Genomic DNA, 15347 nt, shown 5'->3' on the forward strand with positions numbered 1-15347 from the left:
GGGTTGGAGAGAATGGGAAACAGCATCAAGGGATCGTGGGGAGTGGGGGGAGAGAATGGGGAATGACATTAAGGAATTGGGGGTGGGTAAGGGAGCAAACAGGGTCTGGCATCAAAGGATCGGTGGGCGGCTGGTGGAGGGGGTTTGGGGAGGAGAAGGGAGAAAACAGGGACTGGCATCAATCGATCGGGGGGGTGGGTGGGTTGGTAGAGAGGGAGACAGTGGGGTCTGGCATAAAGGGATTGGGGGGGTGGAGGGAGAGAATATTGAGGGGCGTGGAGAATGATCGGGGTGGGGGCGGGGGAGAGAGAACATCGAGGGGCCTGAAGAACGATCGGGGGGGCTGGGAAGAGAGAACATCGTGGGGCCTGGAGAATGATCGGGTGGGAGGGATGCCAGGAAGGTGATCGGAGGCCTGGGGTGAAGTGGGGGGGGGGGGGGGATCAGAGGCCTCGTGGGAAGGTTCTCCGATCGTGGGGGTGGGTTAGGCAGGGACGCTGGATCCAGGAGGTAAGTACTTCCCTCCTGGATCCAGCAGTCCTTGCCTTCCATTAGCTGTCGGGTTTCCAGAGGCGTGGGAAACCCGGCCAGCTACAGTTAAATTTAAAATGGTGGTTAAATTTGAGGCACGCCAGCCTCATTATAATATTTAAATGGATGACCCACCTCCTGGGAGCGGGTTGGCTGCCCGCCCCGTCCCGCCTCTGTTAAAACCGGAAGTGGGCGATTTGGAGGCGGGTTCTGGTTGGGATTCAGATTTTTAACACTTTAACTTCCCACCTGACTCCAACCCACCTGTTTTTTGGGAGTTAAAATTCCCCCCATAAGTTCAGTTCTCCTGATGCCTGAGCAAGTTTACTCAGTGAGTAGCTGAGCTCCACAGATTGGGAAGGTGCTGTTAGCTGATGCCGAATAAATGCTAGATCTCAGTGCCCTGTAGTTTGCAAGGGAGAAATAGGCCAGGTATCTGTTCCTATTCATTATGCAGTGAACCTCCTCCTGGAAGTGTACATGTGTGGACATTGGGTGAGGACAGGCTCAGGCTCAGCTGTGAGCCTGAGGCTATAAAGATAAGACAGCTTTAAAGAGAAGTAGAGATAGAGATAAAGTAATACTATATACAACATCATGCTTCCATGCTGGGACCATTGGACATGTCATGCCAAGGAAGGCAGCTTATCGAGAATGCATAATGCAAGACTTAAGGTTAGTTATATATCATGGCGTTTTACTCAATTTAACTGCTTGCCAATAATTTCACAAGTATTTATTCTCTTGGTATCTTATTAGGCTACTTATGGCTCTCTTATATCTAGTACTTTCCATTCCTAAGGCTCTTTGCTGCCAAGGGTAAATCCGCCCTGTATGCTTTATCGTGATCTTCATTTCTTCCCTCCTCTGTTGTACACCTCACTCTTAGCTTGCACACTTCTTTTGGTTTGATCCTCCCTCCAAATTTGTAGAGGCCAGCCGATCTCCCAAGTGTATAATTGGAATAGGGTCTAAAGAGGAGTGTGATGCTGGAGGTGGGAGGAAGCCACAGGAAGGGTAAAGAGGGCTTGGGGAGTAAGACTAGAGGCTGTGAGGTGAAAGATAGAGGAGGGTTAGAGGCTGGGAGGACCAGGGAAAGTCGAGCATAGATGGAGATTAGGGGCGGGGAGGGAAGTAGAGTAGGGTTAGAGGTCAGAGAGGGGAAGAAGGTGGAGTGGGGTTAGAGAGGACAGAGCAGAGTTAGCGGCTGGGGGAGACGGAAGGTAGAGTAGGGTTAAATACTCTGGGTGGGATTATTATTATGTGCGACACAACCAGGGTCGGGGGTTGCTAGATAATGGCTGAGATGGGCGCCTGGGAGTTGGGGCAACAGACAGTGGAGTGGGAAGGGGAAGGGGGGATGCCAGGTAGGGGGAAGGGTGAGGGACGATGGAGAAAGGGAGTATTTCTAACTTTATTATCTGTAAAGTGCTACAGGCACTCTGTATGTGTTCTATACTTATATATATTTCTTTAAACAAATTATCTTTTTAAATACGATATACATATAAAAATGTATCGTATATTTATTATATTATACAGTATTTATTATGACATATAATACATAGTAGATTGTTGTATTGTTATATATAAAATTATATTGATTTAAAATATATATATAAATAATGTAAAATATTATAATATTTCAAAATTACATAAGGTCCAACATAAAAAGCAGCAGAGGCAGTCATATAGTAATCGGGGTGGTAGGTAGTGGGGCCTAGCGTAGATAATGGCTGAAAGGTGATTGGAACAGTGGTAGTGAGGCAGGAGATTGGGGTCTGGTATAGAAGACCAGAAAGGGCCAGGACCACTTTGAGCAGCTGAATATGTGTCTCGGAATGCCAAAGGGCACAAATAAAAGCACCGGGCCAAGAAGGCTGGAATAGGTTGGGAAGTGGATGACACTGGGAACAGCAAAATTGCAGGATGGAACACTGGACATTGAAAGCAGGCTTGGCAGGTAGCAACATTTTTACTGATTTAAAAAAATTGTAAACAAAGTAAAGAAACTGGAGGTCTCCATGAAGCACATGGGAGGAAACAGCAGGTCACGGAGAACGGGAGTGGGACCGTCCATGGTTAGCGGCAGTAGTGGGACGGAGGAGGCCTGAAATTGCCCAAAGGGATGCTCCAGGAAACCTGGAAGGGGGCAAAATTGTAAAAAAGAAGTGATTTAAATATAAAATGTAGTTCTTGCCTCCAATGCTCACCATTACCAATATGGCTGATATGCAGTGGTGCAGAAAGTTAACCTGCTTCACAGTGACACACAGTGGGCAGAGCCTGCAGCAAAATTCAGACTGCAAGCTATTTTTAGCCATAAACTCTCGCCATAAAAATGTCAGCTATTGCGTGACACCAGGCATGAGTGATTGTGCGTAAGACAGCCGTGACATCTTTAGCATTGAAGATAACTATTATAGCACCACCTACAGGTGTAACAGGAACTGCAGGTATAGGTTTTTCTTTTGGATCAAGATTGACGTGAGTTTTCAATGAATCATAGAATGAATGATATAGCACAGAAGGAGGCCATTCGGCCCATTGTGCCTGTACAGCATGTGTCCCATGTAGCAAATTTTATAACAGCAGCATTCATTATTATGATCAATTTTCAAAGCTCCTGTTTTAAAATCAGATTATGCCGCGAAGTCTTTGAATTAAATAATCAGCTTTGTATCAAGCACAGCTTATTACAGTAAGTGAATACTTAATGTTAAATCGATTGGACCTACATTATTATTTGAATGTTCACGGTGAAAGATAAATAGATGCCAATGAACTTTTCTCTAGTACCTGGCTTCAGAAGTTACTTCCTATTAAACTGACCCACTTTAAGACAACTCCAATGAATGAGGTGGTGAGGGGTAAAGCTAAAGTACAAGAGGGTGTGTAAGATACCCAGAAGAGCCTGAAAGCTGTTTCAGATATTAGGAAATATTTTAGTAATTTTCAGTGTTCCAAATTAATCAAACCTTTGTTATTTTTTTCATGAAAGAACCATGGCAATTTGCTGCAATTGTTGTAAACTAACAGGCTGAATGTTCCTGGGCCACATATAATTATAAGTTTACAATTGGTATTAAATTAATTTTAATTTGAACTGATGATGTTTGCTTTCCCTTCCATTAATATTGTATCAGTTCAAGTATTAGGAAGTCTCTTCATTTATCATGGGAGGGTTAGGATATAATGAATTGAATCATACTGTTTTTTACAGTAGACTGATTAGTGTCACAGGAGAAATAAAATCAGCCTTGTTTACGTGGTCTGTTTGAATCTAGAAGAACAACAGATAAATCCATACTTCCTGCTGCAGTGTAAACCGCCTTCAGCATCTTCCGCAGGCTGTGATACTCAGTTACAGCTTGCAAGCTTTTACAGTAGCGCTGCTGCACAGCAGCTTTGTCTGAAACAAAGAACTGGTTTTCAGCCAAATTATTTTTATTTGTATTGACATTGTCAACAGAGGCAATATTGTTTTAATTAAATGTACCCAACGTAAGTTTAATTACTGTAAATAACTTGTCAGTCGTTTCCACCAAGTTGTTTAGTTTGACTCATTTAAAATGTACACTCAGCTTGAAAATGAGGGTAAAGATGTTCTGCATCTTATGCTGGCAGTCTCTTACCCTCTGTCTGTAGATTTTAATGATACCGGATTTAATAAATTGGAATGGTAATTTTCACCCTCTGGTAGGTCTGTGAATTACACAAGACGACCTCCAAAGATAAATGGAAACACGCGAGTAATTGTTAACCAAAACCAATGCAGAATTTGAACAACTAATATGAATAAAAAGACCGATTATTTTTGGCACAATTGGGAAGGGGCAAACACATGTTCACAAAATACAAAAATATTAAACAATTTAAAGACAAAGCATTTGAATATTGTATGTTAATGCAATTTTCAGTTCAAAATTCTTAAGTACAAGTTCAGATTTAATATTTTACAGTGTTACTACCTGATGTAAATTGGCAGCATTTAGCACAGTGTGATATAGGACTCATGCTCTTGCTGCAATTAGAATGGGTGGTACAATCAATTGTGAACATCAGACATGCACATGAGCTAAACTAAAAGAAATGCACTCACTTCATTGCAGATATGTGGGAACTAGATGGATTATTGAGAACAATGTTACGGTGAACTGTGATGCTTCTCCTGGTACGTTGCCAAGAATCTAGCAAATAACGGCAAACAGAGATGGCTCTGTGTACAGTATTAGAAATAATTTTCTTGGGCATAGCTTAAAGCAGTTTTGCTTTCATTCTTAGCTGTTTCACACAGAGAGGTAATAATGACTTCAGATTTGTACAAGAAGTCTCCTTCACCATAAGCCTGGGGTCATGAAAGCAGTATTGTATATTGTAATAAATGATGTTGGAGTAACTGGATCTGATCATTTACTCAGCATGTGAAAGACACTTGTAATTAATCACTTCTACAGGGAAAATCTACTAGCAGCTCTTTCAGTGGTAAAAATGAGAGAGCTGACTCTGAGATAGAGCTGAAAGAACACACTTTTAGTGCAAACTAATACAGGTGGATGGAGGCTGTCAGGAGCTGAAGCTTTCAGGTTAAAGAGTTATGACAAGATGAGGATCTGAGCGGTGTCCAGTGGAACTGTCCAACTCCAACATCTCATTAGAATCCACGTTTGCATTCAGCTGATCATAACCATGTCGGAAGCCACTAAAACTGCAATCAGACCCCAAGTTAAATCTTGGCACGGCAGTTTTTATATATTAATGGCCAAGGCCCATAGTTCAGGACACTATTGAAGAGTAGGCAAGAAAATGTGATAAATCAAGAAGTCAAGTTTGGGTTTTAAGAGGCTGTAGATTGCAGGAGGGGATGGAAGACTGATGTTTGGCAACAGGTTTCTTGCAGAGCAGAGAATTCTACTATTTCACAATGAATTACACCCTGACCTCAACAAACGGACCGATTCTAGATTGTCTTTGATTTCTTTTGTGGAATTTTGGGCTTCCTTAGTGTGGCTCCCTTTCCTTTGCATTCGGGCTTCTGTAACACAAATGGGACAGCCTACTCGGAAGTGCAACTCTACTTATGCACTATTATCAATGTAATCCATTGGGATTAAGCAGCTGTTTCTTACTGAAAGATTCCTGTGTGTTGCATACTTGACATGCCTAGCTAACATTGCAACAGATTAGTAAGTGGACAAATGAAGCTACAAAAAGTTATGTTTATGGTGCAGTTGATACTCAGGATGCTTTAACATGATTTTATTTTGGCAGCATGGCGATTTGTTTTAAAGAACAAGTAGCAGAAATTGTAGTCTTGGGGAATTTCATTAATGCTCTCATTTACCTTGGATAAGTAGCCAGCTTTTTCGAGTGGAACTCTGTATTAAGCTTGCAAAGAGGTCATTATTCTTTTGTGCCCACGTGTAAAGCCTGCCAGATGTTAGTGTAGCTGAGGAATAAAGCACAACTTTTCACCTAATTTTTATTACTTATTAAAACAGTCATGTGATGATCAATTAAACTGCAGATTTTGCATTGTTTCAGTGTAGGTTTTGCATTGGACCAGTGCAGATTCTGTATTATAATGGCAGTATAAGGCAATCAATCTAAGCACAAATCAATTAATCAGAAGGCAGTCTCACATTAGATGTAGTATAACTGCAACCAATGCAAAATGAAACACCCTGGCTCTCTGTGAGATTGCTTTTAATTTTAATAAAGAGGCAACAGGAAAGCCAGCTCTTTACTAACATCAAAATTGTGTTTTTCCCAGTGTTGGTGAGCAGAGCTCTGTATGTGTATTTTCTCAGGTAGAGTTCTCCTTTGATTGGGCATAGGACACAACAGTATAATGAAGTACTGTTCACCTGCAATGTTCTCCAAAATGTATTACAGTAGTGTCCATCTGGGACCTGTAGAACAACTGCAGGATAACTTACATACCCAAATACATTAAGAACAATTTAATCTATTTTAGTTTAAAGGTTTTATTTACCTTAAACAGAGAAAAGTTCCAATGTATGCATGGTGATTATAGCAGTGGCTTATTGCTACGTTGTGTGGAAACCTGGATGAATGACCCGTAAAAGGCCAGTTTCTGAAAACAGACCATTGTCTGGCACTCGTACAACATAACTCAACTTTTTGGGGCCTGTGGATTTTGTGGTTCAATACCACTGGCTGGTTTGTCAGTAAACATTACTGTCTCACGGTTTCTAACTATCATGATGGAAGGAAAATATGCTATAATTATGGTTTGTTCCAGTAATATTGCCTGCGGGTCCAGGTGCAGCAGAATCCATTCTATTTATATTTTGGGGTGGGGGGGTGGGGGGGTGGTGGTGGCGGCGCGGGGAGGGGAAGAGGAAATTCAGCAGCACTGATGCACAAGCTTACACATGTACAGTGTTTTAAAGTAGTATTTACAATCTTGTTTTTGGCTGCTGTATCATACTCAATGCTTGTGAAAGGCAGCTATTGGAAAATGTCATTGCCAGCTAACCTGCGTGTGTGGAACTGTAGTCTGACAGTGGCCAAAAAAAGGTGGCAGCCTCTGTTTCTGCTGGCATTGTTTATATTGCTGCAAAAGATATCTCGGCTTCGAAAGCTACTGAGAAACACATATCTCCTTAGACAGGTCTCAGAGGCTCTTAAGGCAACAGCACCGATGCCTTAAAGTGCTGCCTATGCCCCGATTACCTTATCACACTGCCACTGAAGTCAGGACTGCTGTCTGTGGTAGCACTAAAAGGTAAATATCTGCGTTACATTTGTGCAGTAATATATATTTTAACGAAACACCCTGAAGCTTCTTTCATGAATTCCTGGGATTAGATGAAGTGACAAAGGATAATAGTTGCTTTCAGATATTTGTGAAGTCGTCAGCTGTGCTTCTCCTCACCAAAGGTCACATTCAATTTGTTTCAATAAAAATTTCACTGGATGCAGCCACCCCCTACAGTTATCTGCTGCCCTGAATCTGTTCATGCACCAAGTGTTATTAAATTACACAGAGGGTGGTTTGATCGTGGAATTCACGGCCTCAATCCGTTGTTGAAATCGAGTCCATAAATTTGTTTAAAAGGGAATTAGATGGTTGAAAAAGAGGAGTATTAAAGAGTATGGGGAGTGAGATTAGACTGGATGGCTCATGTGGAGAAAAAGTCTAGGATGGAGTTAATGGACCAAGTAGCCTGTTTCTGTGCTGTATTCCATGATGCCACTGGTCTGATGCAGGCACTCAGTTTCTCATAGAAAATGGCCGAGATCAGTATCAGGCATCATTCCAGCTTCAGGCCCAAACATAAGTCCAACAGCAAGAACTGGCATATTATAAACTCTGATTGAAGTGGACACCTGTATTATTTGTCAGAATCAGTCACAGACTCTTGACAAATGGCTGAAGCCATTGTAGAGCTAGACTAAGAATAAGCTAAACAGTTTGTCAGAAGCCAAGGCTCATATTTTCCAAATGCACAAATGCTCTTTTGTTACTCACACCAATGGCTCAATCCAGTTACAAAGAAATCAGTATTACTTTCTGAATACAGGATTAGAGCTTCTTAGTTGCACTGCTGAAGTGAATTGAACTCTGGTTTTCCATATTTGTTTGTTTTGCTCACATTTCTGAAGGTACTCTTAGAGTAGCAATTTAAACCCTGTGAAGCCTTATTATTACTGAGTGAAGAAAACCAGAACCTGCCATCCACGATTGATTAGAAAAGGAAACTTCTTTGATAAATAAGGTGTTGTAGATCTCTGGGAAAATTGACAGATAATCGTCTGCACCAGCCAGTATAGGAGTACAATTTGCTATAAATGTACGCTTTACTGTCAATTGTAGTATTTTAAATTTCATATTCGGAAATTTAAGACTATAAGAGATGATTTAGATTAGTGGTTCCACACCCCTGCAATCAAAGACAAGTTTCTAGAAGTCATGACAGGCTATAATTTAGTAAATTCAGGTCAGATTGCAGAGAAGTGGGTCTACGGGTCTTCACACATAAAGGACAAACAGTATAGTATTACAACTGTTAGTGGAAGCTACTAACCATACAATGCTTTTTTTTTTGCACCTAAAGTCGTTTTATAACATGTTCTAATCCCTTTTACAACCGTCTACTAGTTTTCTCATGACAATAACCCACTCCTTGGAACTACTGGAGGAGCTATCCAGTTTTGATCCTTTTAGCCTTTTCTATATTACATATTCCAAAATTCCCTCCTTAATATCTCTGCATGCTGCTTCCTTCAGCTCTGGTATTGGTGCTTGTGCTGCCTCCTTAGGGTGTACTGCTGGTACTGGTGCTTCCTCCTTCAGGTATGGTGTTCATACTGGTGCTTCCTCCTTCACATTTGATGTCATTACTGGTGCTTCCTCCTTCATATTTGATGTCATTACTGGTGCTGTCTCCTTGAGTTATGACACTGGCACTAGTGCTGCCTCCTTCAAGTCTGATGCTGGTACCAATTCTGCCTCCTGCTTTTATTAGACAAAGAAAGACTTTTTTTTTCCATTCGTTCACATGATGTGGGCGTCGCTGGTAAGGCCAGCATCTATTGACCATCTCTAATTACCCTTGAGAAAGTGATGGTGAGCCGCCTTCTTGAACTACTGCAGTCCGTGTGGTGAAGGTGCTCCCACAGTGCTGTCAGGGAGGGAATTCCAGGATTTTGACCCAGTGACAATGAAGCAACGGCAATATATTTCCAAGTCAGGATGATGTGTGGCTTGGAGGGTAACTTGCACTCATCCAGGCAAGTGGAGAGTATTCCATCACACTCCTGACTTGTGCCTTGTTGATGGTGGAAAGGCTTTGGAGAGTCAGGAGGTGAGACACTCGCCGCAGAATACCCAGCCTCTGACCTGCTCTTGTAACCACAGTATATCCAGTTAAGTTTCTGGTCAATGGTGACCCCCAGGATGTTGATGGTGAGGGATTTGGTGATGGTAATGCCATTGAATGTCAAGAGGCGATGGTTAGACTCTCTCTTGTTGGAGATAGTCATTGCCTGGCACTTGTGTGGCGCGAATGTTACTTGCCACTTATCAGCCCAAACTTGAATGTCATCCAGGTCTTGTTGCATGCGGGCATAGACTGCTTCATTATCACAGAATCACAGAATCCCCACAGTGCAGATAGAGGCCATTTCGGCCCAGCGAGCCTGCACCGACACATATCCCACCCTATCCCCGTAACCCCACGTATTTAATCCCCTAACACTAAGGGTCAATTTATCATAGCCAAATCAACCTAACCTGCACATCTTTGGACTGTGGGAGGAAACCGGAGCACCCGGAGGAAACCCACGCAGACACAGGGAGAATGTGCAAACTCCACACAGACAGTCACCCGAGGCCGGATTCGAACCCGGGTCCCTGGCGCTGTGAGGCAACAGTGCTAACCACTATGCCACCGTGCTGCCCATTATCTGAGAAGTTGCATTTATATAGCACCTTTCACAAACTCAGGACGTCCCAAAGCGCTTTACAGTGAATTACATACTTTTGAAGTGTAGTCACTGTTATAATGTAGGAAATGCGGCAGCTGATTTGTGCACAGCAAGGTCCCACAAACAGCAGTGTGATAAATGAAGAGCTAATCTGTTTTAATGAAGTTGGTTGAGAGATAAATATTGGCCAAGGCTCTTTCTCATTCAGCTGAGAGTGCAGATGGGATCTCGGTTTAATGTCTCACCCGAAAGACGGCACCTTTGACAGTGCAGCACTCTCTAAGTACTGCACTGGAGTGTCAGTTAGATTTTGTGTCCAAGACTCTGGAATGGGAGTTGAACCAACAATCTTCTGACTCGGGTGAAGGTTGAAATTCACATTGCCCTGGATTTTGCGGTCAGCGGCGAAGGAACAGTGCTCGCCATTCACCTCGCTGACAGCAGCCCACAATGATTTGACCGGCTTTAGAGTGGTGACTGATGTAAGAAAACTACTAGGCACTTGATCTAAGTGTTAAACAAAGTTTTAATAAACTGTTTTACAACATGGCGGTCTAGTTGTGTCCTTCACTAGTTCCTGTTAAGAATGTCCTGCGCAAGCTGGGCCCGTGCCCGAGTATTTATACTCTCCCTGGACAGCGCCACCCGCAGGCTGCTCAGTATTATTTCATAAGTCTTTCTTTCATGAATGACTGATTCATGTCAGTGACTACCAGCCATTAGGCATCCTTTCCAGTGCGGCGTCCTCTATGGTGGATCTGTGATGCCTGTGGGCAGAGTAAGAAACAGCGAGGCTCTGCAACCAATCAAATTGATGACTCCTCGCTGAGACATGCTGAGTCCAAACCAGGAAGTGTAAAACAGGAAATATAAATTAGATTTAAATCATGTAGAGAAAGCAAAATAAAGTTTGGGAAATACAGATGGGATTAAGGGAGAGAGATAAAAGAGACAAACAGAAAAAGTATGAAAAAATGTATTTTAATTTTAATTTTTTAAAATCTGCAACATTAATTTTATTCTGAGGGAATGAGACTCTACACTTTTAAAATGACTTTTTCAGGGCCAGAGAGGTTGTTCAGCAGTGCCGGGCTGACCGATCGCAGCCGGCACCCTGCAGCACATGGCAATGACATCATCGCCGGAGGTGCAGCGTGCAGGGCGGTACCAGCTACCACCGCCGCCGCTAACCTCCCGCTGAATTTTGTGGGAGGTGTTAGTGGCGGCGTACCCGGGCGCTAGGTGCTTTGCACCCCCATTAGCGCCCTCTAATGGGAGGTGCAAAGCAACCAAATTTCCCTCCCAAATACTTTCTATTGTAGTTCATATAAAAATGTTAACAGTGTGTCAAAGTATTATTAATTATCCACCTCCACCTCAGAGTTATTATACAGTAATGTCAACATGTGCACATCATACGAATAACTTTCATGTTAAAAATAAAACTACTTTACATTTTTTGTGTAATGTCACAAGGAATAGTGCATATTCTGGAGGAAGTTGGAGAGGAAGGCACCATCAACCAAGTATTAATAGTAACGGTGCAAAACTGCATTACCTTTATGTCTCCTATCTCTACCGTGCCTGTCATGGTCACCATTAAACCACAAGAAAACAAAGTGTAATATTTAACAATGTAGATAAAAAGAAAAAACAGAAATTCTGAAAATCTAAAGTAAAAGTTTTATGAGAGTAGTTTGTATATTTGAACCTATGACGTCAAACTTTTGCAGCCCCCCCAGTCTTTTGTCCCATTTTCAGATGGTGACTGACCCACCACATATTGTAGGAACTTTCTGTTTGTAATTAACCATATACATTGGCAGTGATTTGATGGCAATAATTTTTGTGTATAGTTCTGCTTGATATTTGCTCTTGTTGTTTATGAGATCTTCACAACAATTGAAGTATTGCTTTGTAAATAACAGCACGCAGGCTATTTTCTTGGAGGGGACATTGACTTACAATTGAAAAGTTGTATGGATGTTCAGCACTTTTATATATGAACACCTGCAGGTTTATTCTCTCCCTGTGCTATTTTTAGCACATTGGTTTCAGTGATCTTCTGCTTGTTTAACCACAGTAGTTAACCATCATATTTTAAATAGATTAATAGCTGTGCAAAGTAGCAGACATAGGAAATTGACACAAATACATTAGCCACATGGAGAAAATTAAACCGCTTAATATTTATTTTAGTATTGAAATTGAACAACACAGCTATAGCAGTTGCATTTTGGACTATATCTCGCAACATGGAGGCGTGAATTTTGCTGTGAGCGGTGAAGGAATGACTTAAGCTGTTCACCTCATGTACAGTTGCCGAGAGATTTTTCATGGGCTTGTCAACCGAGATTTCTGGTAATTGGACACCTGATCCAGTGTGGTGCCATCTACAGGGGCACCTACAGGGGCACACTGACTAATCCAACGCATTCCTGGCCAGACTCCCATTTTCTACCCTCCGTAACTCTGCTGCTCGTGTCCTAAATCGCACCAAGTCCTGTTTACCCATCACCACTGTACTCGCTGACCTACATTGGCTTCCTCGATTTTAAAATTCTCATCCTTGTTTTCAAATCCCTCCAAGGCCTCATCCCTCCCTATCTCTGTAATCTCCTCCAGTCCTACAACCCTCCGAGACACCTGCGTGCCTCCAATTCTGCCCTCTTGAGCATCCCCAATTTTAATCGCTCCACCATTGGTGGCTGTGCCTTCAGCTGCCAAGGCCCTAAGCTCTGGAATTCCCTCCCTAAACCCCTCTGCCTCTCTACCTACCTCTCTTTCCTCATTTAAAACGTTCCTTAAAACCTACCACTTTGATCAAGCTTTTGGTCATCTGCCCTAATATCTCTTTATGTGGCTCGATGTCAAATTATGTTTGATAACACTCTTGTGAAGTGCCGTTGGACGTTTTACTACTTTAAAGGCACTATATAAATGCAGATCAAGCAGCAGGGAGGCTCTTCAACCAATCAGATTGAAGAAACTTCACTGAGACACGCAGATTGCAAAGCAGGAAGTTAAAAACAGGAAATATAAATTACATTTAAATCATTGTACAGGAAATGAAATAAAGATTGGGATGTACATATGGGATTAAGGGAGAAATTTTTAGAGGAAAACATAAAAAAAATATTTTAAAAATCTGCAACGTTAATTTTTTTCAGAGGGAATGAGACGCCGCACTTCTAAATGACCTTTTCAGGGCCAGAAGGGTTGTGCAGCGGTATTTATCACTTATTATTTTGTTAAGTACTCAGTTACTCATGATTGTACTAGCCCTAACTTTTTCATCTGTCTATAGTGCGAGAATAATTAATAATTACCCTAAGTTTACGCCATTACAGTGATCTCTGTGCAGATTCCATCGGTGAATACTGCAACAGCACAACCTGTGGAAGAGAAGGGTATCACTGACAGCAACTTCCGGCTTTCCACGTTTAACTGCACATGTGCGGACGCCAGAAGTTGCTGTCAGTATTACCCTGTAATACCGGTGAGCGCTGGCAACCTCGCCGTTATTAGTACAGTAAAATCCGGGCCAGCCGAGTGAATATGGAAGAGCAGAAAAACAGTAAGATTGAGTTGACCTGCATCAAACTAGCAACATTATACATCTGTAATTATCTTGTGATCTTGTAAAATAAATATCAGCAAAGGAGGCCCTTTTAATTATCATAAATAGATTTCATAAAAATTAAAGAGGAAAGCAGGTGTTGTTTCAGAATGACAGTTATATGCAGATCTCTTAAACTTTAAGACCTAAAATGTGATACCTGCCCCACCGAAGAGACCCGCTGCCTATCTGTGATCACGAAGAGCTGAGTACTCCATTGATTCTTTTTCCTTCATAGCAAATTCCACTGGCAGTTAAGAACCAATGAGCAAAGCTCTCTGCACACGTTGGAGTATGTCACCAGTAATTTCTGCGGGGGTTCTCCCGATTTCCCGCCATACCTTTGGTGCAAGATCGATGGAAACCCCAAAGCAATGACATAAATGGAAGTTGACACCTTTTCTCACAAGGCGACTACGGACCAAGAGCTGGAAAGTGGGATTAGGCTGGCTAGCTCTTTTGTAGCTGGCACAGACATGATGGGCCAAATGGCCTCCTCCTATGATTCTATGAACCTCTGTGTGCACAAAGTTCTATACTTGTGCTCGAGCAAATGTGCACAGAGCTCGACCTTTCCCCTATGATGTGGTTAGGCAGTGTAACTGTGACTCATTGATTTTAGGAAAACAGCTGATACTGCTCCCTTTGGTGCAGTGCAACTGGTACATTCCAATGCAGCAATCACTGTGACATCAGCAGTTTATGAAAAGTTGATACCAATTTACCGAATGCTGGTAATGGCTGCAAAAAGAGTAGAGTTTAAGCCTTATAATTTGAAGTTGTTTCTTTCACAACAAAAATTAATTATCCAATATTTCAAGTTAAGCAATGTCTCATCATGTAGGAGAGTGGGAATTTAGTGCTAAAAACTTGAATGAGCAAATAATTTGAATTAAATAGAGCAGATTGTTAATAGGGAAACAGTTTTCATTTGTTGATTAAATAATTAACATAAAATAGGGCTAGAGGACTTTGTAGAAAACTTATCTGTTTAAGAACCTGGAGCTATTCAGGAACATACAATTAACAATATATTAATTGCACAAAATTATATATAGTTGTCAAATATTGTTACGATTTTGAGTTATTTTTGTATGATTTAAGTTGACTTTGTTAAGGAAAGTTTATCTAATTAAGTTTATAAATTAATAATAACATAACCAACAATGTGCTCATGTCTATTGAATTAGCTAAAAAAGGTTACTGTAGGTCACTCTTTTAAGTTGTGAGGACCACCCAGTGTTATTCATACTAATGAACCAGTTTCCCAGTCAAAGCCACAGGGACCGAAAAATGACCTTTTTAACCTATAGATCTTAAGGACATTCCTCGTATACACGGCAGACATTTGCAACACTGGACCTAAAGAGAAACATCATCACCAAGCTTAAATGTATCCAATTGTTTGTTCAGAAGATCATAGGCTCATTGCAACAATGTTACAAAAGTGGAATCATTGCCCAGAGCCCCTAGGCTTGGCTTTGTGTCTTTATCTGGAGACTTGTTACTACTGGACGACAATTTGGTATCATTTGCCTTTTGATTCAGAAATTTGAAACCTCCTAAACTGAGTGTCACACTTTACACACCTGGGCCTGGAAGAGCAGTACCACAGCATACACTGTGCAGGGGCTTTGGAGCAGGATCCAATTTTGCCAGAACTCCCTCTGTTTCTACCCCGAAGCAAAAATTCTGATGGAGGAGGTAGACATTACTGAAAGTGGTGGGGGTGGGTGTGGGG

The 15347-nt window shown here is 41.8% G+C and overlaps 1 protein-coding gene across 2 annotated transcripts in view; it reads left to right on the forward strand.

Annotated features, from left to right (window-relative positions):
* The window catches only part of eva1aa (eva-1 homolog A, regulator of programmed cell death a), a 457150-nt gene that overhangs the window by 213125 nt on the left and 228678 nt on the right, over window positions 1-15347 (forward strand). The window lies entirely within an intron of this gene.

Source organism: Somniosus microcephalus, chromosome 9 (assembly GCF_052327205.1).
Source record: "Somniosus microcephalus isolate GS21.2 chromosome 9, FLI_Smic_1.0, whole genome shotgun sequence".
Lineage (NCBI taxonomy): Eukaryota > Metazoa > Chordata > Chondrichthyes > Squaliformes > Somniosidae > Somniosus > Somniosus microcephalus.